General features: G+C 43.8%; 1 protein-coding gene and 1 long non-coding RNA gene across 5 annotated transcripts in view; one reads left to right on the forward strand and one right to left on the reverse strand.

Moving 5' to 3' along the window:
- Positions 1-6,887, reverse strand: part of CUL1 (cullin 1) — an 82,766-nt gene extending 75,879 nt beyond the window's left edge. For 2 of the 4 annotated variants that reach the window (XM_049894176.1, XM_049894179.1), the window contains exons 1-2: positions 6,749-6,887; positions 3,154-3,301 (exon numbers count right to left, since the gene is read on the reverse strand). The gene's annotated coding sequence lies outside the window, so the exon portion shown is untranslated. Of the gene's footprint in view, positions 1-3,153; positions 3,877-6,748 lie in introns of those variants that run through there. The other 2 variants (XM_049894177.1, XM_049894178.1) reach the window with 2 other exon arrangements.
- A 253-nt stretch (positions 6,888-7,140) lies between these two features.
- The window catches only part of LOC126081951 (uncharacterized), a 51,876-nt gene continuing 31,093 nt past the window's right edge, over positions 7,141-27,923 (forward strand). The window contains exon 1 of the long non-coding RNA XR_007518477.1: positions 7,141-7,386. This is a non-coding gene — a long non-coding RNA (uncharacterized LOC126081951). The remainder of the gene's footprint in view (positions 7,387-27,923) is intronic.

Raw genomic sequence — 27,923 nt, forward strand, 5'->3', positions numbered from 1 at the left:
TTCCACGACACCATAATTCAAAGTCGTCAATTCTTCAATCTTCTTTATTCATTGTCCAGCTTTCGCGTGCATATGAGGTGACTGAAAATACCATGGCTTGGGTCAGGTGCTTCAGGTGCACCTTAGTCCTCAAAGTGATACCTTTGCTTTTCAACACTTTAAAAAGGTCTTTTGCAGCAGATTTGCCCAATGCAACACTTCGTTTGATTTCCTGACCACCACTCCCAGGGGCACTGATTGTGGATCCAAGTTAAATGAAATCCTTGACAACTTCAATCTTTTCTCCTTTTATCATGATGTTGCTTATTGGTCCAGTTGTGAGGATTTTTGTTTTATGATGAGGTGTAATCCATGTTGAAGGCTGTGCTCTTTGATCCTCATCAGTAAGTGCTTCAAGTTCTCTTCACTTTTAGCAAGAAAGGTTGTGTCATCTACACATTGCAGGTTGTTAGTGAGTCTTCCTCCAATCCTGATGCCGTGTTCTTCCTCATAGGGTCCAACTTCTATGATTATGTACTCAGTATACAGGTCGAATAAGTATGGTGAAAGGATACCACCCTGGCACACATCTTTCCTGACTTTAAACCATGCTGTATCCCCTTGTTCCATTCAACTGACTGCCTCTTGATCTATGTACAGGTTCCTCATGAGCACAAGTGTTCTGAAATTCTCATTCTTTGAGATGTTATCCATAATTTGTTATGATCCACAGTCTAATGACTTTGCACAGTCAATGAAACAGAGGTAAACATCTTCGTGGTATTCTCCGCTTTCAGCCAAGATCCATCTGAGATTAGCAATGATATCCCTCACTCTGTGTCCTCTTCTGAATGCAGCTTGAACTTCTGGCAGTTCTCTGTCATGTACTGCTGCAGCCACTTTTGAATGATCTTCACCAAAATTTTACTTTGTGTGATATTAACGATATTGCCTAGTAATTTCTGCATTCGGATAGAACACCATTCTTTGGAATGGACACAAATGTGGGTCTCTTCCAACTGGTTGGCCAGGAAGCTGCCTTCTAAATTTCTTGACATAGACAAGTAAACACCTCCAGCAGTGCATCTGTTTGTTGAAACATCTCAATTAGTATTCTGTCAATTCCTGGAACCTTGTTTTTCACCATTCCCTTCAATACAGCTTGGACTGCTTCCTTTAGTAGCATTGGTTCCTGATCATACGTTACCTCCTGAAATGGTTGAACATCGACCAATTCTTTTGGTAGTGACTCTATTCCTTCCATCTTCTTTTGATGCTTCTTTCATCGTTTAATATTCCCCTGAAGAATCCTTTAATATTGCAACTCAAGGCTTGAACTTCTGCTTCAGTTTCAGTTATTTCAGCATCATTTACAATGAATAGCCATTAAATATTATATAAATGCTCAGATTCACCTAAGCAGTGCTTATATAACCATTTTTAATAAATAAAAAATGAAAACAAATGTTCAATAACAAGGAATTAGTACATAACGGCACACCCATGATGGGACATAAAAGTATTAATAAAGTTTTGTATTTTCTCAGACTAAATCCTTAGAAGTGGATTAGCAATTTCTAACAGCATATATGTCCCATAAGGTCTTGTCACCTATTTCTCTCCTGAAAAATTGTACTAAGTCACACTCTTTCTAGTGAATCCGAGTGGGCCCATTTCTCCATGCCATGGCCATAAGTGGTTTATCCTTAAATCTATGCCAACATTTTAAAAACCACTGTCTCACTGTTTTGCAGTTCTGCAAGTACTGCTAGCCAAGTTGAAAGTCTTCTCATGTCTCCTGAGAAGACTTTCTCTTATTACCAGTTTGCCCTTTTTTTTCATGTGTAGGGGCCTTCTTTTTCTTATTGGTTTATAGGCCCTTTGTAAAAATGGTATGGGGGAGGCGTTGGACCTCTAACTTCACAAGGGGGAAGAAGAATCAAGATCAACAGCCCAAGGCCGATTCCTGCAAGGCGGAGATCAGACACGTCTCTTCTCTCCACCATCTTTACCCATTCTGACACCAACCACCTCTCCCATGGCACTCTCTACTTCTCTGCTGGGTTTGATAATTGGTTCCAGTGGCCACACAGAAACTCACAGACCACTCACAGCTATGGGGTTTATTAGGGAAGTAACAGATTACAGTACAGGTTCAAGAATGCTCAGGATACAGTTCTTCCATCAAGACAGCCTCTTCTCAGCCATGTTGCAGGCAGGCTTTGGGCTGGCCCAGCTTCTGCCCTGCTCAGGCAAGTGTTACAAAGCCCTTTTAGCTCTGCAGTAAGTCCCAGAGGCACCCCACTCTGGCAGGAAGCCTCTTGGTGTAGGCGCTCAGCTCTCTTGCTCTATGGGCTGGGAAGCTGCTACTGTTTCTCTGCTGCTGCTTCCAGCTGTCTCTGGTCACACTGCTCTCTCTTTCTCCTCTGCCTAGGAGGCTCTCAGCCAGGAGTCCTGGATGCAAAGAATGTGCTCTACTGCTAGCTCTTTTTCTTGGTGGTAGCCAGGTTCCCCCTCTGCTCTGGGATTGGCTCTCTTTTAAGCCTAGCAGGATGGCAAAACTGAACAATCCCTTTGTTAGGGTTCCACACACCTTATTTGCATCATTATCAAGCTGTCCAATCCCCTTGGGGGGCCACAAGCACCTTACGTGTACAGTATCACCCAATCATTTGGTGGAAGTTACAAGACCATGGTGAGAACGGACACATAAAGTGATCCATCCTACTGTACCTTTTTTTTAAAGTAAGGAAATTAAAATTTGCTTGTAAGTTACAACATTTTTCTCAGGTTAATATTTGCCTTTAATCATGCTTACAGAATTTTAACATATGAGTTTTATCATTCTACAGTAGTCCAACAAATCTCCCCTTTGCAGTTCCTACTTTGGTGCTATGCTTAGACAGGCTTATCTTTTGGTTCTCAAAAATTTTTTTGAAAAATATTTTAAAAGCACACACATTCACTACCCTAAAACATTTTTACTACTTTAAATATTTTCACCAGTGCATACATACTTCATATATATACTTTAAATGACTGCAGTCCTCTCACACACTGTTTTCCAAAATATTTTCTGAAACAAGCCTTTAAAAAAATGGCAGCTTGTTGGACCTCAAGAGTCTTACATCGTTTTACAAATGTTTGCAAGGCTGATGAGTCAAAATACCATACCTGATTTCACAACAGCCCCAAAGATCCACAATTGTTCATTTGTATCCCATCAGTGCCCAGTTACTCTCCTTCAACACACCACCGGTCACCAGAAGACCAAGAAGAAGCTGCCTATTCCTGGTAGTCAACCCGAGTCTGGTAATGGGTTCTGTAGGAATGATCAGAGATGAATCCTATAAATCAATCTGGTCTTTGTATAGGTCTGTCAAACACTTTCTGACATCTGGTTAAAAGTTCAAGCTCTGTAGTTGCTACGAGTACATAGGAGTATTAATGTGGGCTTCACTGCTTCCAACCCTGGGGCCACCCACAGCCTTGTTTCTCCTTCCATGTCCCCTAAGCTGGATGTGACAGCAGCGCCTATAGCCCTCTAGGCTCTGCAGAGCCTGAGTGGAGGAGGTCCAAAGTAGGTGTTAAATGTATGCTGATGTGTGCAGAGTGCTAGGCAGGGGGACAGATGTGTCCACAAGGTTCCTGCCCCAAGGTAGCTCAGGCTAGTGGAAGAAACCCCCAAGAAAAATTCAAATGCTGGGTGCTGTGACAGTGCCGGGAACCGAGAAGGGCTCTCACCCAGGGGTGGCAATGCCTGTGCTAAGTGTTCTTGAAGGTGCAGGAGTTACCAGGTAACAGGAAGGGGGAGGAAAACCAAACTCATGGTGACCCACGAGACAAAGCAGAACTGCCCCCATAGGGTTTGCTAGGCTGTAATCTTTACTACTACAGCAAACAGTCAGGTCTTTCGCCCTCGGAGCCACTGGGTGGGTTTAAACCACCGACCTTTATGTTAGAAGATGATCGCAAACCGCTTGCACCACTCAGGGACTTAAGGGAACGGAAGAGAGATGATATTCTAGGCAGGAGAAAGCATGAGCCACAGCGGCAGGGAGGGTGGCAGGGGATCCTGGGAACCTGGACAGCAGTAGGGTGGAAGCAGGGAAAGGAGAGGTAAGCTTCCTAGATCCAAGTTTTCCCACAAAGGAAAAAATTTAAATTGCTATCAAACTTGGGCTTCACAATTCTGCTTTTCAGTCATGATTAAGGTGGATTATATTTTATAAGGCAGTTTTTCAAAATGCTGTTGAAGTTCAAAGTTATGTCACTCCCACAGAAGCCAAACACTCTGAGGGCCTAAAGAAATCTTAAACAGTGCGATTAAAAACCAACTCATTTTACAAATGAGGAAATACAGGCTCAGCAAAGTTTAGCTCAGACTAGACCCCATGTCTTTGCTCTCAAGCAAAATGTTCTACGTCTAAGCAAAAATAAATGAATAAATAAACACCACACATATACGTAAGCTAGTAACAACACACAGCTATATATAGAGCTAGAAAAATCTATGAGTGAATAAAACACAGGAAAATCACTAAAAGTGTCATAATTTTGTTACTAAATAAAATTCACATATTACAAACTAGGAGCTTAACCTCCTCAGGGAGCTTAAAATCCCAAATTTGATTTATTCCTCATTTGATGCTCATTTTTCGATCTTGAAAATCAAACAAAAAAACACACTTTACTAAAACTACCAGATAAGCTTAAAAATCAAGATGAACTTAGAATTGATCCTTAGAACTATTATTCTTTTCTCTAGAAATATCTAAAAGACAAGCTTAAAATGAAGCTAACAATCCCCAAAAGGCATTTTATTCCAGGCTGACCCACTCAATTGTCAAGGGTAGATGGGACCTACGGAGAATTAAAACAGCAAAGAATAAAAATACAAACACGTTCACAAGTTTTTGGGGCCCTCATTTTTTTAAACTGAAGAATGTCAAGTAATTCTAGACATTTTAAAGACTAGTGTGTTCAGACTGTCTATGACTGGGCATACTGGGAGTGAACTTCTGAAAAAGATCCCCAAGGACCTGAGAAGGGTCTTTCCAATCAGAGGCCGCATCCCGGACTCTGTAGTAGCACAAGCGGGTTTGCCTCATCTTTCCAACATGGAAGAGCCTCAACTATCAGGCTACTTTTTTCATTTTCAAACACAAAGTGCAATATTTAGCCTGGGGGAAAAAATGATTCAAAAAAAAAAAAACTCACAAAAAGATAAACAAATTCGACACCTTAAATCTAGTTTTGAAGGGGAAAAAAGCTAAGTAAAGTTTCACAAACTGTTTTCTTGGCACCTGCTTGATTTCCACAGGTAAAGAAAACCTGGGCATATCTTTTGGGGCATTGGGCTAGATACTGGGGTACGGAGGGGGAAAGGACGAGGTAATGAAAAAGAAAGGATGGAGGAAAAAGACAGCAAATTCAATAACAGTGCAATAACAGTAACAAAGCTTGCATTCGTGAACAGTGTAATTGGGGTGTTTTCTGTAACCAAAATCAGGGCAAGTGGTCAAACAATAGGTATAACAGGTAGAACTACTCAGAACATTCATCCAAACACTGAGGTACCACCTTGACCAAGTTCTGTGCTAATCTGGGATGCAAAAATAAATAAGGAATATTCCTTGCCCTCAAGGAATCCAGTTTGAAACATACGGGAAATAAAGCTGTGTTCATCACCGAGGCTAATTATCACCAGGTGCTCATTAAGCATCAGGAACCTAACCTGCTTTAATACTCTGCGACGCTGTGCATAACCGGCTCACACACGCGAGTGTCCCTCAGTTTTCTGATGGGGTACAAGTTAGCAATGGGGCTGCCTACAAGGGCTAGGGCTAGGGGCTCTGAGAGTGGGCCGGAGAAATGGGTGAAAACTTCCAGTATACTAAGCTTGGTTGGTTTAGGGGTTTTCAGGCAAAACAGCTTTTAAAAGATGAGACCAGCGACGGAAAAAAGTTTAACATATTCAGAAAGTAATCCAGCCACCCCTCTGAAGCTTCGGGAACACGCTCCAAAACCTCCAAACATGGGCATAGTGGAGTTAACGCCAGGCCACCTTGCGTTCACCAGCTTCGGAATTTGAAATGCGATGCAACTATGTGGACTGTCCATGCAGAGCAATAAACAGAACTTCAAACTAAATTTTTCCTAATATTCAAAAACCTCCCGGACAAAGCGAGCCTCAGGTCCCGGCGCCTCCCCGCCGACACACGGTGTACTTCGCCGGCACCACACGCACCGGCCACACAGCCACACGCCCTGCGGGCTTTCGGGGACGCAGCGAGGCCCCGACGCAGAGCGACCGCAGCCCGCGCAGCTTCCGCGGGGTCGGGACGGAGGCCCGGGCCGCGGCCTAAGTGGAAACCGCTTCGGTTCCCGTCCGTCACTCCGCAACGCGGCTCCAAGACGGCCAGGCCGCTCGCCGCCGCGCTCCCAGCTCCCGCGGAAGGCGCGGCGCGGCGGCCGGCGAGTCGAGCGCCCACCGCGCCGAGGGGCCAGGCCGGTCCTCACGGCGGGTCACCGGGTCACCGCGCCCCGCCTCGTCCCAGCGCGGGTTCGCGCTCGGCCGCAGCCGCCCGTCCGGGCCGCGAGAGAACGGGCCGCCGATTGTGACCCCATAACGGCCGCCGCCGGCCGCGCGCAGCCGCTGCGCTGACTCAGGCCCCTGCCGCCGCGCCGCGTCCCCGCCGCCGCCGCCATTCCGCCGGCGCCGCCTCGGCCCGGCCGCTGCGACACCGCGGCCCGCCGCCGCACTCACCGCGTCCGCGTCCCCTGCGCCGGCCGGCCCCGCGACGTCCGCGCTCCCCGCCCGCCCGGCCCCGAGAAGGCCAGACAAGGCCCGAAGCCCGTCCCGCCGAGGCCTGGCCGCGTCCTGCTCCCGGGCCGCCCCGCCCGCCGTGCGCCGCGCCGCCCGCCTCTTCCTCCGCTCGGCTCCTCCTCCTCCTCCTCCACCTCAGCTCGGCTCCGCCTCCTCCTCAGCCCGGCCCCGCCTCCTCCGCTCGGCTTCCTCCGTCCGACTCCGCCTCTTCCTCCGCTTGGCTCCGCCTCTCCCTGACCCGGCTCCGCCTCCTCCTCGGCCCGGCTGTGTCTCCTCCTCAGCTCCTCGGCCCGGCTGTCTCCTTCTCAGCCCGGCTCCGCCTCCCCCCTGGCTCGGCTCCGCCTCCTCCTCAGCCTCCTCGGCCCAGCTCTGTCTCCTCCTCCGCTCGGCTCCGCCTTCTCCTCCGTTCACCTCCTTCACCTTTTCTTCTTCTTCCTCTTCCTCAGCCCGGCTCCTCCTCCTGCCTCCTCCCGCCGCACCTGGTCCTCGCCGGGCCTGCCGCCGTCTCGCTACCTCAGAGCCCACGGCCGGTCCTGGACGCCGACAACACTGAGCCCTGAGGGCCGCGGTCTCCGCAGGTGGGGCAAGTGGGGGCAAAGAGGGGGCGGGAAGTGTGCGCGGGCACCACAGACACACGACACACACCGCACAAGTATACACCGCACTTTATACCACATATCACGTATGTACACACATACCCCACACTACATATAGGTCACACATATACACACACCACACAGATGCACACCACACACAGACCCTCACACCACACACACCCACCTCACATGTTCACAAACATACCTGCCACATCACACATATACCACACAGACACACCTCACACATTCACACACCACACAGGTACGTCACACATCTCAGTACTCATACACATGTACATACACTGCGTGGATACACACCACACACAGATACAGCACACAGACACGCCTCACGTTCACACAGGCATACATGCCACATCACACATACACCACACACACATCACCACATATACTGCACATACCTCCCATGTTCACACACCACATGATACATCACACACCTCACCACACATACGTATGTGTGTACACCACATGGATACACTTCACATACATGTACACACACCACACAGGTACACTGCACACCCACCCTCACACCATAAAGAAATGCACCACACATAGCTCACATGTTCACACAGACATATGCATGTCACACCACACATATGCTACACAGACACATACATCAAACACCACACACACACACTGCATACATCTCTCATGTTCACACACTACTCAGAATATACATCCCACACCACATAGACACATACACGACACATCACACACACCTCATACCACAAACACACTGCACACACAATCACACAAATATAACACACACACATACACTACAGACATGCACATCATGCCACACCATATCACACCACACAGACACAGATGTACACCACCAGACATATCATACAAGGACATCACGTACACAGACATCCCATCAATAGGCTTCTTGGGATGGAAGATAAATGCACCGGAGGCAAACCTAATGTAGTATCCTGATGGGCAGGTAAGACAGTCAGCTGTGGGAGATGGCCTGAAAATGAGGCCCAGACATCACACCGAAGTGTGGGATTCTCAGTGTCCTACACCTGCAGGCCTTAGGAATCAGGACCTAAAAGCCTGGGATTATCTGCACCTCTTTTTTTTGATCATTTCTAAAATAGAACCAAACCAAGCTTCCCTTTTCAAGTCCTGTAACCAAATCATTTTTGGCAAATTTTCACCAAGATTCACTTTATTATTAATCTTTGTAAAACCAAATTAAAAACAGACAGAATTTAAAAATTTGATTGCATGTATGTATAGTATGAGATGTGACTAAGTATTTTCTTAACATGCAGGCTGAAGTAGTTAATCCCATTAGTTTGAAATTAAGTGTCATACTCCCTACCTGAAATACTCAAGTTAAATATAAACTTTGGCAGCCCAAGTAGCTACCCGATATGTGGCAGAGGCTGAGAAGGCATGGATAGCCGCATACCTAGGGCCGTCACTCACAACCTAACTCTGTGAACAAGCAAGGAAGGATTTCAAATTGTCATCTGACTAAGAGATGTGAAGAATGTGACTTCCCAAACTAAAACACTGCAGAGATTCTAGTTCCATGCTGGGCAGCAGCCCTCGGCCTAGAGCAGAGGCACTACCTCCATTCACTACTTCCTGAGTAACCACCTGTCTCTTGTAAGACACATCCCATCAGGGTATTTGGCTCTTCCTACTGAACTGTGGTCTTTTCTCAACATCTTTTATACATTCTTATTGCCAAAATAGATGATCCTCCAAAATGCTTGGGGGATAGCCTACATTACTAATGATCTAGTAAGGAAAACATAGGTGTATTTTAACAGTTTTCTTGTTGGGCACTTGGTAAGATTGGAGGTAAAATGGAAGGCTTTTCCCTGGGGACCACACTTTCCACTGTAGATACGTGGTGTTTTTTATTTCCTCACTTCCTTTTCTTAGACAGACTAGGAAAAAAGGCCTGGTGATGTATTTCTGAAAATTAGCCAGTGAAAACCCAGTGGAGCCCCCAGGCTGTCAGGCACTCAAAATACACGGTGGCCAAAACAATGGTCATGAGCATACCAACAATCACAAAGATGACACAGGACCAGGCAGTGTTTCGTTCTGTTGTACATGGGTCACCAGGAGTTGGAGCCAACTCAACAGCAGCTAACAACAACATATGTAAAATATGAAGCAGATGTTTTCCTACCACAGTCACAAAATATATCCGACTGTGGAACCATAGGATAGGTAGCCCCCCACTTTCTCAACTCTTGACTTATAAATGGCTTGCATACAGAAAGGCCTTCACAAAAGGCCTTGCTTTTATTGCTTGGATTTTCACCAAAGATTCTTCAGTAACCTCTCCTAAAAATCAAAATAGCTCCAGGAGGGTAACAGAGCTTGAGTCATTCAGTCACATTTAGCATTAACTAGTTGAGTTGGGTTGTCTTCTTTCTAACATGGATCAGTCCCACCTAAAGAATGGGAAGTTTTGGGCAAGTCTGAGAGAACACTGAGGGTCTCAGAGCAAGCTGAAAGCCTTGGGGCCAGTGGACCTGGGAGAGGAACCTTTAGGAATGGAATGGAATGCAGGAAAGGAGATGGGAGGATTTAAAATTCTAACTTTTCTCGTTTCAGGTATTCATATTGCCACTGCTATGCCTCTTGTTTTGGGATCCAGAAGTCAGAAAATACTACTGTAAGATAGTTATGAATTAAGTAGACATTTGAGGTCTTTCCTGAGGGACTTAAATGCCATCGTTACATTCAGTTAAGTTGGGGCCTATGAAATAGCCATTTTCAAATGATTCAACCTAGAACTGGCGAGCATTCAGAGTTCCAGAAAACTGTCCTAAAATCCTTTGTCCAGGAAGCTTTCTATGACCCTCCAAACCTACTCCACCCTCATCTCTAGATAAGGTGTTCTTTCACTGAAGAGTTTATAATTTGGCATTGCAATTTATTTTCCTTCCATATTTCCCTCTCCATCACAGATTGTTTCTTGAATCCAGAGTGTAAAATGGTGGGAGTAGTAGCATCAGTACCTGTCTAACTTCAGGGGGTGTATAATGAGAATCAAGATCAGCCCATGACTGATCCCTATGAGGTGGAGGTCAGACATCTACACACTCCAACCTCTTTACTAGTTCTGATACCAGCTGTCCCTCCCACTGCACTCTCTACTTCTCATCTGGGTTCGAAAATCTGTTGTCATGGCCACAAAGAACTCACAGACCATACCTACAGTTAAGTGGTTTATTAAGGAAGTAGGGTACAACTTGGGATCAGGATTAGGAAGCATGTAGGCAGAGCCTTTAGTGCAGGACAGCTCTTTCAGCTCCTCTGGGTTGTGCAAGCAAGCAGGACCTCTCTGCTGTGCACACTCCCTCTGGGCTGTGCAGGCCTCCTCTCGGTCCCCTCAGGACAAGCCTCTTCTTGGCCATCTCAGGACAAGGTTCCTCTTGGCTCCTCAGGACAGGCTTCTTCTCAACTCCCTCAGAACAGGCCTCCTATTGGTCCCTGAGGACAGGCCTTCCTGCCTTTGGCTCTGCCACAGAGCCTCTTCCGGGCCTGTCACTGTCTTCAGTGTTCCAGCCCTTGACCCATATGGATCCTTTAGAAGGTTCTTTGCTTCTTCTCTCTCTGCTGCTTTTCTCCTTTTTGCATCTTCCTGCTTCCCGTTTTCTACTTTTTCTGTCTTGTCTCAAAAAACCTCTGTGGGGTTGGCGACTTCTGTCTGCAACTCCTTGTCAATTTCAAGGCATTGCCCCTCCAGCAGGCACCACAAGTTGACCAATCCTCTCTCAGTAGGCCACAGATAATTCATTTGCATAGTAGGCTACAGACACTTCATTTGTGACTATAGTTTGATCATAGCAGATTATGGATAAAGTTGTGAAGGATGGGATTCCAGAACACTTAACAGTGTTCGTGAGGAATGCGTACATAGACCAAGAGGCAAACAAAACAAGAAGATACACCGTGGTTTAAAATCAGGAAAGGTATGTGTGTGCCAGGGGGACATACTTAATCTGTATGCTAAGCAGGTAATCAGAGAAGCTGGACTGTATGAACAAGAACACAGCATCAGGACTGAAGGAAGACTCATTAACAACTTGGGATATGCAGAGGACACAACCTTGCTTGTGGAAAGGAAGAGGATTTGAAGCACTTACTGGTGAAGATCATAGCTGACCGCCTTCAGTATAAATTATACCTCAAAATAAAACAAAAATCCTCACAACTGGACCAATAAGCAACGTCATGATGAATGGGGAAAATACTGAAGTTGTCAAGGATTTCATTTTACTTGGATCCACGATCAACGCCCATACAAAAAAATCAAACAACATTTTGCATTGGGCAAATCTGCAAAAAAAACCTCTTGAAAGCGTTAAAAAGCAAAGAGGTCACTTTGAGGACTGTCATGGATTGAATTGTGGCCCCCAATATTGTGATGGTCTACCATTTTATGTGACTTCCCTATGTGTTATAAATCCTATCACTGTGATGAAATGAGATGGATTAGTGGTAGTTATATTGATGAGATATACAAGATTTGATAGTGTCTTAAGCCAATCTCTTTTGAGATATAAAAGAGAGAAGTGAGCAGAGAGACAAGGGGACCTCATACCACCAAGAAAGCAGTGTCAGGAGCAGAGTGTGTCCTTTGGACCTGAGGTTCCTGCGCTGAGATGCTCCCAGATCAAGGGAAGACTGATGACAAGGACCTTCCTCCAGAGCCACCAGAAAGCCTTCCCCTGGAGCCGGCGCCCTGAATTCAGACTTCTAGCTTACTGGACAGTGAGAAAATAAACAACTCTTTGTTAAAGCCCGTCCACTTGCGGCATTTCTGTTACAGCATCGCTAGATGACTGAGACAAAGGCTAAGATGCACCTGACCCAAACCATTATGTTTTCAGTCACCTCATATGCATGTGAAAGCTGGTCAATGAATAAACAAAACTGGAGAAGAATTTGATGGCTTTGGAATTATGGTGTTGTTGGCGAAGAATATTGAATATACCATGGACTGCCAGAAGAACCAATAAGTCTGTCTTGGAACAAGTACAGCCAGAATGCTCCTTAGAAGTGAAGATGGCGTGGCTTTGTCTCATACTCTTTTGGTCGTGTCATCAGGAGGGACCAATTACTGAAGAAGGACATCATGCTTGGTAAAGTAGAGGGTCAATGAAAAAAAGGAAGAGCCTCAACAAGATGGATTGACAGGTGGCTGCAACAATGGGCTCAAACAGCAATGATTTTGAGGATGGCACAGGACTGGGCAGTGTTTCATTGTGTTGTACATAGGGTCACTAGGAGTCCAGACTGACTCACTGGCACCTAAGAACAACAACATAGTCACTTCATTTGCATAGTCTTTTGACCATCCCTTCAAGGGCCATACCAATCACACGGCAGGCTGCAGCCTAGGGCCAGACAAAAAGTCTCGAAACCAAGTTGTTTACAGTTTACCCAGGAAATGTCAATCAACCTAGGCAAAAGTAACAAACCCTCTGGGGCAGAAAACTAGGGCAAAGGTAACACCTCAGGATTTAGGGGAAAAATCTTTTCAGGTGTTTTCTAAAAACCAAGGCAAAAGGTCACATAGATGAACTCATTTCACCACACAGGGACTGTCTTTATTCCTCTATCTACAATATTCAGCATAGTGCCTGGCACATAGTATACAGAAAGAATGGTTGGACCCCAACTCATGTATAAATTGAAATGGTTAGTATTATTAAACCCAGTCATGTCATGGTTAGTATTATTAAACCCAGTCATGTCGTGTTCCTGCTCAAAGGCATTTAATAATACAATGTTCCTATCAAAAGGATTACAAACACCCCATGCCTAACATTGAAACACCCTCTTCATGTTGGCTCCAGTGGATCAATCCAATCTTATTTTACCCTGGCTCGTTATGCATATCATGCTAACCTCAAACTGGCTCCTGTGAGGCTCCAAATGGGTTCCAGGCATTCCCTCACCCAACTTTACCTTCCTTATAAATTACTCTTTCTCCATCTCTGCTCATCCAAATGCAGTCAGTTCTTCTGGGCTCCTTGAAAGAAGTCTCTTTAGTGAAACCTTTCCTGTTCCTCACTAGTGAATTCTATGCTTCCCTCCACTGGATAAGCTCATTGAGGCCATTCTTAAACAAGCTTGTATCCCTGCAGCACTTAGCAGGATACCCTGGACATAGCAAACAGCACTTTATCTCTTGAAAGAGTAGTTTATGGTCAACTTTCTGCCCTGCTGATGACTACTCAGCCTCTTCCAATCTACCTATTTAGTTCAGCTGTTCTTCTGTGCATTTGCACGACTACTGCCCACCCCTCCGTTCGGAAGTAGTTCTCCTTTGGCTCCCAAACAACACATTCCTATGGCCCTTCCAGCCAGTCTGGTAACATTTTCTTCACCTGGCTCTCTTCCACCCACCTCAAGTGTGGCTTCCTGAAGGTTCCATCTTGGCAGTCTTCTTTCTACATTCTCGTTTTGTGTGTTCTTCTCAGCTTCCATGGCTTCAGTTGTCATCTGTTTCAAATAATCACTTTCCAGCTCTTCCCAGGGACACATTAAGGGTTAGTGGTACCTTAAGTTTACACAGTCGGGGGAGAGGGGCTCTTTAAGAAAATTCGCACACTAGAATGGCTAGCAAAAACTGTACATGGAAACACATAGGTGTATCCCACTAAACCCAAACTATGCTGTGTTCCTAACTCAGCTTCCCTCTAGAAAACCAAACTGAACCCACTGTCATCGAGTCAATTCCAACTCAGCAACCCTATGCGACAGGGTAGAACTGTTCCTTAGGTTTCCAAGAAGCAATTGCTGAATTCAAACGGCCAAACTTTTGGTTAGCAGCCGTAGCTCTTCACCACTATGCCACCAGGCCTTAGTCCCCCTAACTGCCTGAAACACTTCAAAGCTATCTTACTGGAGTGAAGGAGAGGAATTTGGGGTACAAAGAAGCAGCAGTCTTAATTGCAGTTAAAATAACCTTTTGAAAAGTTTATAAAAATCTGACTACGTGAGCACATTGCAGGGGGTCAGTGAAAAAGAGGAAGACTCTCAACGAAATGGATTGACGCAGTGGCTATAACAGTGGAGTCGAACAGCAAAGATTGTAAGGATGACGCAGGACTGGGCAGGGTTTCTTTTGTACATAGGGTGGCTGTGAGTGGGAACGAGCTCGACAGCACCTAACAACAACGTGAGCACAGTATAGGGGCCCAGTAGGGGCTTGGAAGGGCCAATGCAGGTAAGGAGGCTGGAGCTCACGCCTCACTACCTTCAAGAGTATCCTTCCTTTAAGGTATCCACCTCTACCTGTCTTCAGGCTTGACCCCTGACTGCTTGCCAGACCCTTCTACTTGAATGTCCCACATCTTTCAGACCATTTTGGCTTCAGACAAAGCCTACTCTTCTCCCCCTGGCCCATCCTAGGCCTTCTCTTTTGTTTTCTCTCTCAGGTGTTGGCATCACCATCCACCCAGTCATTGGAGTAAAAGCCTCAGTTGTGTTTTATTCGGCCCTCTTTCACCTCCGTGACCACTTGTTCACTAAATCCTATCAAGGTCAGACCCGTATTATCTTTCATTTGAACTGTGGCAGTGGGCCTTCCTCACGGCCTCTGGTTTCTCCTCTAACTCATCCTTCACAGCTCGGAGTTACCTTTTGAAAACATCGCAATGGCCTCTAAGCTAGACTAACTGCTTACTAGCTGTTTGATCTTGAGAAATTTATCCCATCTGTCTCCACCTCAGTTTTTCCACCTGTAAAGTAGGAACAGTACAAGCTTCACAAGATGATTTTTTTAACTGTGGTGAAGTATGTATAACAAGACATTTGCCGTTTCAGCCATCTTATGTGTGGGACCCAGTGGCAGTCACATTCGCAGCAATGTGCAACCACCACCGCTATTTGTTTCCAAGTTTTTTCATCACCTTTAGCAGAAACTCAGCCCTCCTTAAGCAGTACTTCCCCGCCCCTCCTGCCACCCCCAGGATGGTTTTGAGAAATAAGTTACAGCATTTCATGGTGTTGGGTATCTGGCACATACTGACCATTTGGTATATTGTCATTAATATGTAACTCACCTACGAAAAGTGCTTGATGGTTTGACAGACCTAAAGAGTAAAGTCCAAAGCTGGTAACAGTCTACCTTCCAGTTTCCATTTCTGCCACTTCTCCTGGCCCTTGGGCTGCAGTCACCTATCCAACAGCATCTGCTCTGTGAAGATTTCCTCTGCCTCTTCTCTGCCCGCAGGGTGTCCTGATGTTTTTTTCATAAACATTGGGCAAAAGTCCTCTGAGAACCTCCCGCCACACTGAACTTGCCCCATTGCTGAAAGTGGGATGTAAGCTACTGAGCCACTGTTCTCTCATGAGCACACTTAGGGAATCTATGTAAAGTAGCTCTTGGATTATTCCAAGTTTTTATTGGTTAAATTGGAAAGAGCATTCTAGTCATGAATGATGACGTGTGTTTTCCAGGTCATACTTCATTTGTGCCAGGAAAAACTTTGTAGCTAATTACGATTTGTTTATGTGTTGTACTTTAAAAGACAGCTATAGTAACTATTGATGCCTTTGGATTACGGTGTTGGTGAAAAATAGCGAATATACCATGGACTGCCAGAAGAATGAACAAATCTGTCTCAGAAGAAGTACAGCCAGAATGCTTCTTTAGAAGCAAGGATGGTGAGACTTCATCTCACATACTTTGGACATGTTATCAAGAGAGACCAGTCCCTGGAGGACATGATGCTTGTTAAAGTAGAGGGTCAGTGAGAAAGAGGAAGACCCTCAACGAGATGGGTTGACACAATGATGGCAACAATGGGCTCAAGCATAACAACAATTGTGAGGATGTTGCAGGACCGGGCAGTGTTTGGTTCTGTTGTACGTAGGGTCACTATGAGTCGGAACTGACTTGAGGGTACCTAACAACAACAACATAGTATCTAGAGAGTGTATACAGAGGATTCAAGAAATTTCAGTGACCTTCAAGCTTGGTTTTCCTGGTATGTAGGTCGGTTGCTTTTCAAGTCAGTTCATTTTCTGTTGATAGAAAAATGGGTGCTCAAGAACCGTGCAAACTGGAGTCATCAGTTAACAGGTAATAACCAAAAAAGATATACTACTTTTTGATGGGAAGATTACTTCCTATCCGCCAATTAATTTTTCCTTGGAATGGTAAGTGAAGAGAGCTTTTTAGAATTTGCAGAATTCCTCTGACCATTTTTATTTATTTTTCATTGTGGTTGTTCAGAGTATGCACAGCAGAACATACACCAATTCAACCATTTCTACGTGTACAATTTGGTGACATTGATTACACTCTTCAAGTTGTGCAACCATTCTCTACTTTTCTGAGTTGTTCCTCTCCTGTTAACATAAACTTACTGCCCCCTAAGTTTCCTGTCTAGTCTTTTGAATTGCTGTTGTCTGACCAGTTTTTAATAATGTTTAATTCCGATTTGGAATCTGGATAAATAGTTCCTGGTTCCTTCTGCTGACAATGTAAATTCAGAAACTGGACTCTGTTGTGTGAAGACAGCCTTACATTATCTTTGCTGATAACGTCCCCACTGGTCCATCTCAGCAGCAGCAAGGCCCTTCGTGGGTTTTGGCTTCTCTGACAGGCCATGAGGGCTCAGGTCAGCTTTAACCAGTTAACCAAGAGGGAAGACCAGGATGAGAAAAAGATGTGAAAATATTCCCCCTGCATAGCTCAGAGGGGGAGCAAAACATACAAAACAGGTGGGAAGTCAGCAACTGAATATTCAAAATACATAACTTTCCTCTTGTTCCCACTCCTGTCAAAGATACTTTCTCTTAGTTCTCCCTGCCCCCTCCTCCCAACAGCTAACCCTTTACTCAGAGGGGAGACCTGGGTAACTCCTCCTCTGCCTCCTTCACTAGTTGTTACTAGATTGCTTATTTAATTGCTTCTAGATGAGGAAATTTTGTTTGGCAGTGCAAAAATATTTATATTCTGAAGGTACCAGCAAGACCACCTGGAAGAAACTGGTGATGGGATAAAATTCACTGACCCACAGACACGTAAGTTTTCCTGATGGAATGAGGTGCGTAACGCAAAAAGTAAATGTAAAACTCTGATGCTCCGCCTAAAAAAGCCTTTTTTTTTTTTAATCCCAGGATACCTAAGGTTTTGAAAAACAGAGAAATCATTTACTGTGATGGTTCTTGAGTAAACACTTTATAAACCACTTACTTCACTGGCCCACAGAGCCCCTGGGTGGTGCAAGTGGTTACCACGCTGGGCTGCTAACCCAAAGGCTGGAGGTTTGAGTCCACCTTGAGTGGGCTCCTCGCCGTACAAACATTCCTGGCACTTCCCTTCAGTGTTTGTAATCTGCCTAGGCTGCTCTTCTCACTCCTGGGTCCACTCGTTAAAACCTTACTTCATCTTCAGGTCCTCATCAGACTTCCCAGCTTTCCCATGCTGAAATTAATCTCATTCTGTGAATTCTAGTGCTTTGCTGGGCCATTAATGTAAATGTGTCTTCTTGTTACTGGTGTTCCTGCTCCACTGGAATCTAGAACCTGTGTTTTCGTCCTCACAAATGGTCTTTTGCAGAGCAAAATTTCTTCATTTTGATTATGTCCAGTTTATCCATTTTTCCTTTTACGGACTATGCTTTTGATGTAAAGTCTAAGAACTCTTTGCCTAGCCCTAAGTCCTGATTTTTTCTTCTAAAAATTTTATAGTTTTACGTTTTAAGTCCAGGGTCCATTTTGAGTTCATTTTTCTATGAGGTGTGAAGTGGAGGTGGAGATTGATTTTTTTTTTGGCCTATGGATGTCCAGTTGCTCCAGCTCCATTTGTCAGGAAGGCTGTCCTCCTTCCATTGTTGTGCTTTTGCACCTTTGTCAAAAATCAGTTGAGAGATACTTGTGTGTTTCCATCTCTGGCTCTCTGTTCTGTTCCATCGATATGTCTCTGGGCCTGCACTCCCTCTACCAGCCCTCCCTGGGTGCCCGCACGCCTGCCTGTGATTGGAGGGTCACACCAAGCAGCAGCTGCTCACTCTGTCTTAGCATCCTAGGGCTACTATGGCAAAACACCGCAGATTAGATGGCTTTAAAGAACAGATATTACTGCCTCAGTTCTGGAGCTGAGGTTCAATTCAGGGTATCGCGTGCCAGCTCCTTCTGAGAGCTCTAAGAGAGACTCTGTTCCACGCCTCTCTCCTAGCTTCTGTGATGGCCATCAACCTTGGGGTTCCTTGGCTTGTATTTCTCCATTGTCACGTGGCTGTCTGTCTTCTGTCTAAATCTGTGTCTATTCTCTTTTATACGGCACCACTCAGGAAGGGATTAGGGTCCATCTAAGGAGCCCTGGTGGCACAGTGGTTAAGCACTCAGCTGCTAACTGAAAAGTTGTTTCGAACCCAGCAGCTGCCTCACGGGAGAAAGATGTGGCAATCTGCTTCCGTAAAGATTTACAGCCTTGGAAACCCTATGGGATAGCTCTGCTCTGTGCTACAAGGTCACTATGAGTTGGAATTGACTTGACAGCAGTGGATTTTCTACTCCATTTCAAAAGGACCCTACTCCTAAACAAAGTCATGTTCACAGGTGCCAGAGATTGACATCAGCATGTCTTTTTGGGGGGGATACAATTCAATACCTAACACCCTGCAGGCTCCGCTTCCACTCATGCACACAGCTTGCACTCTCAAGGCTTCTTGCCCCTAGGGGTGCCCCCACTGCAGCCCACCCACTGGTGGCTGGATGCCTGCTCCCTGTCCATACTCTGGAGGGGGCCTCCTGCCCTCCCAGCAACTCCAGACCAGCTCCAGCCTGGCCCAGTCATTGGCTTCTCTGCTGTCTGGTGAGTTGACCCCACCTTCTCCAAGGACGCCTGGACCCTCCAAGCTTGTTTTTCCCTGGGGGCTCTCTTGCAGCCCAGAGCACCACATTGAGTTTCCTGATATCTGATAGTTACTCTTTTATCAGGGTTAATAATTCTTTATATTCAGCTTTGCTGTTTACCCCACTGTGGTTTCTATTTCCTGGTTGGACTCATGCAGGACTCTTGGTTACCCACATCCTCAAGGTCCCTGCCACAAGTGGGTTCCCTTCACCTTCAAAGCAGTGCTTCAGGGCAGGGCTCAGAGAACTATAATTTACACGTTGGACTGAAATAAGTCAGCCTGTGACAGTGGAAGATGTAGGACTTTAGGTTAAAAAGTCAGCTTGGCCTCTCCTGCTTACTATTTGCATGATGTCTACTGTGACCATGGCCATCTTTGGCCAAATCTCTTAGAACCCTGACCCTGGAAGGGAGGAGGACTGAGATGATAGTACCTCACAGTTTGGATGTGCAGGTCCAGTGAGTTAATGCATATGGAATGCATTGTTCATTGTGAGAGTTCTAAACAAATGCTAATCATGTTCGTTTAGCTTAAGGCAAATTAGGGAATGAAAGACTAACTCCTGCTGAGTAAATGGCAAAGGTTAGGAGCAGTGGGAGATTCCTTCTTGCCAGTGAGGGTGGTATGGTACTGGCCCTGCATGTCTGTCTAAAATGGCTGCCTCCCCCACAAAGTCTTAACAGATACACTCTTAATAACATGTAAAATAATGATTCTTGAGTTTATTTTAAAGGCAAGAAAAGGGAAGTTGAGTATACTGAAAATATTGTAGGAGAAAAACTGGTGCGTTTAGACTGTTAGGATTGCTTGCTGTATAAAAAGATGCAACAGTGTAAGGACACAGGCCTGGGAAAGAACAGTGCCAAATTAAATGTGGTTTTTAGCCAAAATGTTTGTATTTAGAATAATTATTGTAAGATAAGTATGATGTCAAATTGGATCTCACAAAGTAATTTTTAGGACCTGGTGATTGAAATAAATGTCAAGGAAGAATGCAGAAAAGAAGAAATGGTGAGAGAAAGAATTGCTCAAGAATTTTTCAACTTCTGAGGCAACTTTAGCCTGGCTTCAGAGTTCCCAATACTTACATTTTACACCCGTATTTATGCCTATTCCCAAGAAAAGTGATCCAACCGAATATGGAAATTATCGGACAATGTCATTAATATCACATGCAAGTAAAATTTTGCTGAAGATCGTTCAAAAGTGGTTGTAGTAGTATATTGGCAGGGAACTACCAGAAATTCAGGCTGGATTCAGAAAAGGGTGTGGAACCAAGGATTTCATTTGCTGATGTCAGATGGATCCTGGCTGAAAGCAGAGAATGCCAGAAAGATGTTTACCTGTGTTTCATTGGGTGTGCAAAGGCATTCGACTGTGTGGATCATAACAAATTATGGATAACACTACGAAGAAGGAACGTGTGCATAGATCAAGAGGGAGTTCTAACAGAACAAGGGAATGCAGCGTGGTTTAAAGAAAGAAAAGGTGTGCGTCAGGGTTGTATCCTTTCACCATACTTATTCAATCTGTATGCTGAACAAATAATCCACGAAGCTGGACTATATAAAGAAGAACAGGGCATCAGGATTGGAGGAAGACTCATTAATAATTTGTGTTACACAACTTTGCTTGCTGAAAGTGGAAAGGACTTGAAGCAGTTACTAATGAAGATCAAAGACCACAGCCTTCAGTGTGGATTGCACTTAAGCCTAAAACAAAAATCTTCACAACTGGACCAATAAGCAACATCATGATAAACGGAGAAAAGATTGAAGTTGTCAAGGATTTCATTTTACTTGGATCCACAATCAGCATTTATGGGAGCAGCAGTCAAAAAATCAAAGACACATTGCCTTGGGCAGGCTGCTACAAAAGACCTTTTTAAATTGTTGAAAAACAGAGATGTCACCTTGAAGACTAAGGTGCACCTGACCCAAGCCGTGGTGTTTTCTATTGCCTCATATGCCTGCGAAAGCTGGATGATGAATAAGGAAGACTGAAAAAGAATTGATGCCTTTGAATTGTGGTGTTGGCAAGGAATATTGAATATACCATGGACTGCCAAAAGAATGAACAAATCTGCCTTGGAAGAAATACAACCAGAATGCTCCTTAGAAGCAAGGCTGACGAGACTATGTCTCACATACTTTGGACATGTTATCAGGAGAGATCAGTCCCTGGACAAGGACATTATGCTTGGTAAAGTAGAGGGCCAGTGAAAAAGAGGAAGACCCTCAACAAAATGGACTGACACAGTTGCTGCAACCATGGGTTCAAGCAAAGCAATGATTATGAGGATGGCATAGGACCTGGCAGTGTTTCATTCTGTTGTACATGAGTTCGCTAGGAGTCAGAACCGACTCCATGGCATCTAACAGCAACATACTGTATACATGTAATAATAGGGAGTTCAGCATGCTAATGAGCAATGTAAAAAGAAAACTCAAAATGGCAAATGCAATATAATATTCAGTATATTAGAATGCTCCTTGTAATACCTTGTGTAAGGAATACTGAAAGTATTTTCAACCAGATTATTTGAAAATAGCACTTTGTTGACAGATGAATTTTGTAAACATGTTAATTTTTCACAGAGCCCTGTTGGCACAGTGGTTAAGGGTTCTCCTGCCAATCAAAAGGTCAGCAGTTCAAATCCACGAGCTGCTTCTTGGAAACCCTGTGGGGCAGTTCTGCTCTTTCCTGTAGGGTCACTATGAGTTAGAATTGACTTGATGGCAATGAGTTTTAATTTTCTCACTCTGACTAGTATTCTCAAAGAAAATAATAAAAATGCTAAGAGTTTTCCTTGTCTAATTTTAAAGTTAGCCATGATATGGGTTCTACTGAAGACAGCTGTAACCATTTAAAAATGATTTTGCATTGGTAAAATTGTATAATTTATCTGCTGCAAGGCACTCTGTCCACCCAAGGAGACCTCAGCCTCTAAGATGCAGCAGTCCTTGGAATTAATTAATGTTCTTTATGGTAGCTTTAAAATATGTCCACAGAATTTTTATATGCTTCTCTTTAAGAGGTGGAGCCAGATTTCTCTCTCTTGAGTGTGGGCTAAACTCAATGACTTGCTTCTTATAACCAGAATAAAGTAGAAGTGATGATGTGACACTTGGTCATGAAAGGCACTGTGTTTTCTTCCTTGCTCACTGCCTTAGTTTCCTAGGGCTGCCATAACAAAGTACCACAATCTGGGAGACTTAAAACAACAAAAAATTTCTTCTCTTCACAGTTCTGGAGGACGGAAGTCTGAAATCAAGGTGTCAGTAGGCCTGTGCTCTCTCTGAAGCCTCTAGGGGAAGATCCTTCCTTGTCTGTCTGTCAGCTTCTGGTACCCCAGGGTTCCTTGGCTTGCAGTTGCAACATCACTCCAGGCTTTACCTCTGTCTTCACAAGACTGTCTCCCCTGTGTCTGTGTCTCTTCTCTTTTATAAGGACACCACTCAGATTGGATTAGGGCCCAGCCTATTCCAGTATGACTGCAAGTTAAGTCAACTAATAACATCTACAAAGAACTGATTTCCAAATAAGGTCATGTTCACAGGTACCAGAGGTTAGGACTCGAACATATCCTTTTGGAGGACACAATTCAATCTGTAACACTTGCTCTAGGGGAAGATCCTTCCTGGTTTCCCCCAGCTTCTGGTAGTCCCAGACATCTCTTGTGTTGTTTCCAATTTATAGCTGTATGTGAACATATGTATTCATTTCTCTTGGGAAAATCCTAGGAGTGGGATTGCTGAGTTTTATGGTAACAGTAAGGTCCCTGGGTGGTGCAAACAGTTGGCACTTGACTACTAAACTAATGTGGTATGGTAGTTAAGCGCTTGCCTACTGACTGAAAGGTTGGTGGTTCAAACCGTCAGATGCTCTGCCGAAGAAATACGTGACGATCTGCTTCTGTAAAGATTACAACCTTGAAAACATTATGGGGACAGTTCTACTCTGTCATATAGAATCACTGTGAGTTGGAATCAATGAAAACGGATTTTTCTGCTTTACTAAACTAACGGCAATTCAAATCCACCCAGTGCTACCATGGAAGAAAGGCCTGGTGATCCTCTTCAGTAGCAATTACAGCCAAGAAAACCCTATGCAGCAGTTTTAGTCTGTAACACATGGGGTTGCCATGAACCAGAATCAGCTGGATAGCATTCGATTTGGTTTTGGTTTTTATGGTAAGAATATGTGAAACTGCCAAATTGTTTTCCAAGGTGGCTGTACAATTTTGCGTTCCCACTAACAATATGTGAACGTTCCAGTTGCTCCACATCCTCATCAACACTTGGTGTTGTCAGTCACTTTAATTTTAGCCATTCTAGTTGTGGCCTTGGCTTTGTCATTTCCCTGATGTCAGATGATGTTCAGCATTTTGTTGTCAGCTTGTTTGCATTTATACACCTTTTAAGAGGAGGTGAAGTGTTTATTCATATATTTTTGCCTTTTTTGTTTGTCTTTTTATTGAGTTGTAAGAGATCTTTATATATTCTGGATACAAGTATCAGATATATGTTTTGCAGGTATTTTCTCCCGGTCTGTAGCTTATCTTTTCATTTTCTTAATATTTTTGGAAAAGCAACAGTTTTTTTTTAAGAGCAAAAAAATGGATGAAGTCCAATTTATTCTTTTTGTGTGTGTGTGTGGTTTTTGCATTCCGTTTAACAAACCTGCCTAATCAAGGTCACAAAAATTTTCTTCAGTGTTTTCTTTTAGAAGTTTTGTACTTTTAGCTTTGACATTTCAGTCTGTGATAATTTTGATTATACATTTTTTCCATATGCATATCTACCTTTTTGAGCACCATTTGTTGAACTGTCCTTTCCCCCGTTGACTTACCTTGGCACCTTTGTTAAAAATCAATTGGTCATACAGTGTGGACTTTATTTTGAATGCTCTCTCTTCTATTCCATTGATGTATTGTTTATCCTTATGCCACTATCATATTGTCTTGATTGCTTGAAATCAGTTAACGTAAGTCCTTCAACTTTGTTCTTCTTTTTAAAAATCATTTTGGCTATTCTAGACTGTCATAGTTATCTGGTGCTACTAGAACAAATATCACAAATGGGTGGTATTATGGAGTGAATTATATCCCCCCAAAATATGCCAACTTGGCTAAGCCATAATTTCCAGTATTGTGTGATTGTCCACCATTTTGTCATCTGATGTGATTTTCCTATGTGTTGTAAATCCTATCTCTATGATATTAATGAGGCAGGATTAGAGGCAGTATGTTAATGAGGCAGGACTCAATCTATAAGATGAGGTTGTGTCTTAGTCAATCTCCTTTGAGATATAAAGGAGAGACTTGAGCAGAGAGACAGGGACCTCATACCACCAAGAAAGTAGTGCCAGGAGCAGATCACATTCTTTGGACTCAAGGTTCCTGTGCTGAGAAGCTCCTAGGCCAGGGGAAAATTGATGACAAGCACCTTCTTTCAGAGCTGACAGAGAGAGAAAGGATTCCACTGGAGCTGGCATCCGGAATTCAGATTCTATCCTACTAGAATGCGAGAGAGAAAATTTTTCTCTGTTAAAGCCATCCACTTCTGGTGTTTCTGTTATAGCAGCACTAGGTGACTAAGGTGGCTTTAACAAACAGAAATTTATTTTCTCACAGCCTGTTGTTAGGTGTCGTTGAGTCGGTTCTGACTCATAGTGACCCTATGCACAATAGAACAAAACACTGCCTGGTCTGCTGCCATCCTCACAATTGTTGCTATGCTTGAGCCCGTTGCTGCAGGCACTGTGTCAATTCTTCTCATTGAAGGTCTTCCTCTTTTTCACTGATCTACTTTGCTAAGCATGATGTCCTTTTCCAGGGAGTGATCTCACCTGATTAACATGTTCAAAGTATGTAAGATGCAGTCTCGCCGTCCTTGCTTCCAAGAAGCATTCTGGCTGTATTTCCAAGACAGATTTTTTTGTTCTTTTGGCAGTCCATGGGTATATTCAATTGGCTTCGCCAACACCACAATTCAAAGGTGTCAATTCTTCTGTCTTCCTTATTCGTTTTCCAGCTCTTGCATGCATATGAGGCAATTGAAAACACCATGGCTTGGGTCAGGGGCACCTTAGTCCTCAAGGTGACATTTTTGCTTTTCAACACTTTGAAGAGGTCTTTTGCAGCAGATTTGCCCAACGCAACGTTTCTTTTGATTTCTTGACTGCTGCTTCCATGGCTGTTGATTATGGAGCCCAGTAAAATGAAATCCTTGACAACCTCAATCTTTTCTCCATTTATCATGATGTTGCTTATTGGTCCAGTTGTGAGGATTTTTGTTTTCTTTATGTTGAAGTGTAATCCATGCTGAAGGCTTTGGTCTTTGATCTTCATCAGTAAGTGCTTCAAGTCCTCTTCAGCAAGCAAGGTTGTGTCATCAGCATAATGCAGGTTGTTAATGAGTCTTCTACCAATCCTGATGCCCTATTCTTCGTATAGTCCAACTTCTTGGATTATTTGTTCAGCATACAGATTGACTAGGTATGCTGAAAGGAAACAACCCTGACGCACACATTTCCTGACTTTAAACCATCCAGTATCCCATTGTTCTGTTTGAGTGACAGCCTCTTAATCCATTTGCAGATTCCTCATGAGCACAATTAAGTGTTCCAGAATTCCCATTCTCCACAACGTTATCCATAATTTGTTATGATCTACACAGTCGAATGCTTTAGCATAGTCAATAAAACACAGGTAAACATCTTCCTGGTATTCTCTGCTTTCAGCCAGAATCTATCTGATATTAGCAATAATATCCCTGGTTCCATGACCTCTTCTAAATCTGGCTTGAATTTCTGGCAGTTCCCTGTCAATGTACTGCTGCAGCCACTTTTGAATGATCTTCAGCAAAATTTTGCTTGCATGTGATATTAACGATATTGTTTGATAATTTCCTCATTTGGTTGAATCACTTTTCTTGAGAATAAGCATAAATTTGATCTCTTCCAGTAGGTCAGCCAGGTAGCTGTCTTCTAAGTTTCTTGGCGTAGATGAGTGAGTACTTCCAACACTGCATCTGTTTGTTGAAACATCTCAACTGGTATCCTGTCAATTCATGGAGCCTTGTTTTTCGCCAGTGCCTTCAGTGCAGCTTGGACTTCTCCTTCAGTGCCGTTGGTTCCTGATCATATGTTACCTCCTGAAATGTGGTTGAATGTCAACCAGTTCTTTTTGGTATAGTGACTCTGTCTTCCTTCCATCTTCTTTTGATGCTTCCTACATTGTTTAATATTTTCCCCATAGAATCCTTCAGTATTGCAACTTGAGGCCTAAATTTTTTTTTTTTTTTTTTTTCAGTTTCTTTCACCTTGAGAAATGCTGAGTGTGTTCTTCCCTTTTGGTTTTCTATCTCCAGGCCTTTGCACATGTCATAATTCTTTGTCTTCTTGAGCCGCCCTTTGAAATCTTCTGTTCAGCTCTTTTACTTCATTTTTTCCTATTGTTTTACCTGCTCGATGTTCAAAAGCAAGTTTCAAAGTCTCTTCTGACATCCGTTTAGATCTTTCTTTCTCTTCTGTCTTTTAATGACCTTTTGCTTTCTTCATGTATAATGTCATTCCACAACTTTTCTGGTCTTTGGTGTTTAGTGTTCAACATGTCAAATTTATTCTTGAGATGGTCTTTAAATTCAGGTGGGATATGGTCAAGGTCGTAGTTTGGCTCTTGTGGGCTTGCTCTAATTTTCTTCAGTTTCAACTTGAACTCACATATGAGTAATTGATGGTCTGATCTACAGTCGGCCCCTGGCCTTGTTCTGACTGATGATATTGAGTTTTTCCATAATCTCTTTCCACAGATGTAGTCAATGTGGTTCCAGTGTATTCCATCTGGCAAGGTCTACATGTATAGTCGCCATTTATGTTGGTGGAAAAAGGTGTTTGCAGTGAAGAAGTTGCTGGTCTTTCAGAATTCTGTCATGCAATCTCCGGCATGACTTCTATCACCAAGGCCATATTTCCCAACTACCGGTCCTTCTTTGTTTCCAACTTTCACATTCCAGTCACCAGTAATTATCAGTACATCCTGATTATGTGTTCAATTGATGTCAGACTGCAGAGGTTGGTAAAAATCTTCAATTTCTTCATCTTTGGCCTTAGTGGTTGGTGTGTAAATTTGAATAACAGTTGTATTAACTGGTCTTCCTTGTATGCGTACAGATATTATCCTATCACTGACAGTTTTGTACTTCAGGATAGATCTTGAAATATTCTTTTTCACGATGAATGAAATGCCATTCCTCTTCAAGTTGTCATTCCCAGCATAGTAGACCATTGATTGACTGATTCAAAATGACCAATGCCAGTCCATTACAGCTCACTAATGCCTAGGATATTGATCTTTATGTGTTCCATTTTATTTTTGGCAATTTCCAACTTTCCTAGATTCATACTTTGTACATTCCACGTTCCAATTATTGATGGATGTTTACAGCTGTTTCTTCTCATTTTGAGTCACGCCACATCAGCAAATGAAGGTCCTGAAAGCTCGACTCCATCCATGTCATTAAGGTCGACTCTGCTTGGAGGAGGCAGCTCTTCCCCATTCGTATTTTAAGTGCCTTCCAACCTGAGGTGCTCATCTTCCAGCACTAGATGAGACAGTGTTCTGCTGCTGTGCATAAG

Source organism: Elephas maximus, chromosome 8 (assembly GCF_024166365.1).
Source record: "Elephas maximus indicus isolate mEleMax1 chromosome 8, mEleMax1 primary haplotype, whole genome shotgun sequence".
Taxonomy (NCBI): Eukaryota; Metazoa; Chordata; class Mammalia; order Proboscidea; family Elephantidae; genus Elephas; species Elephas maximus.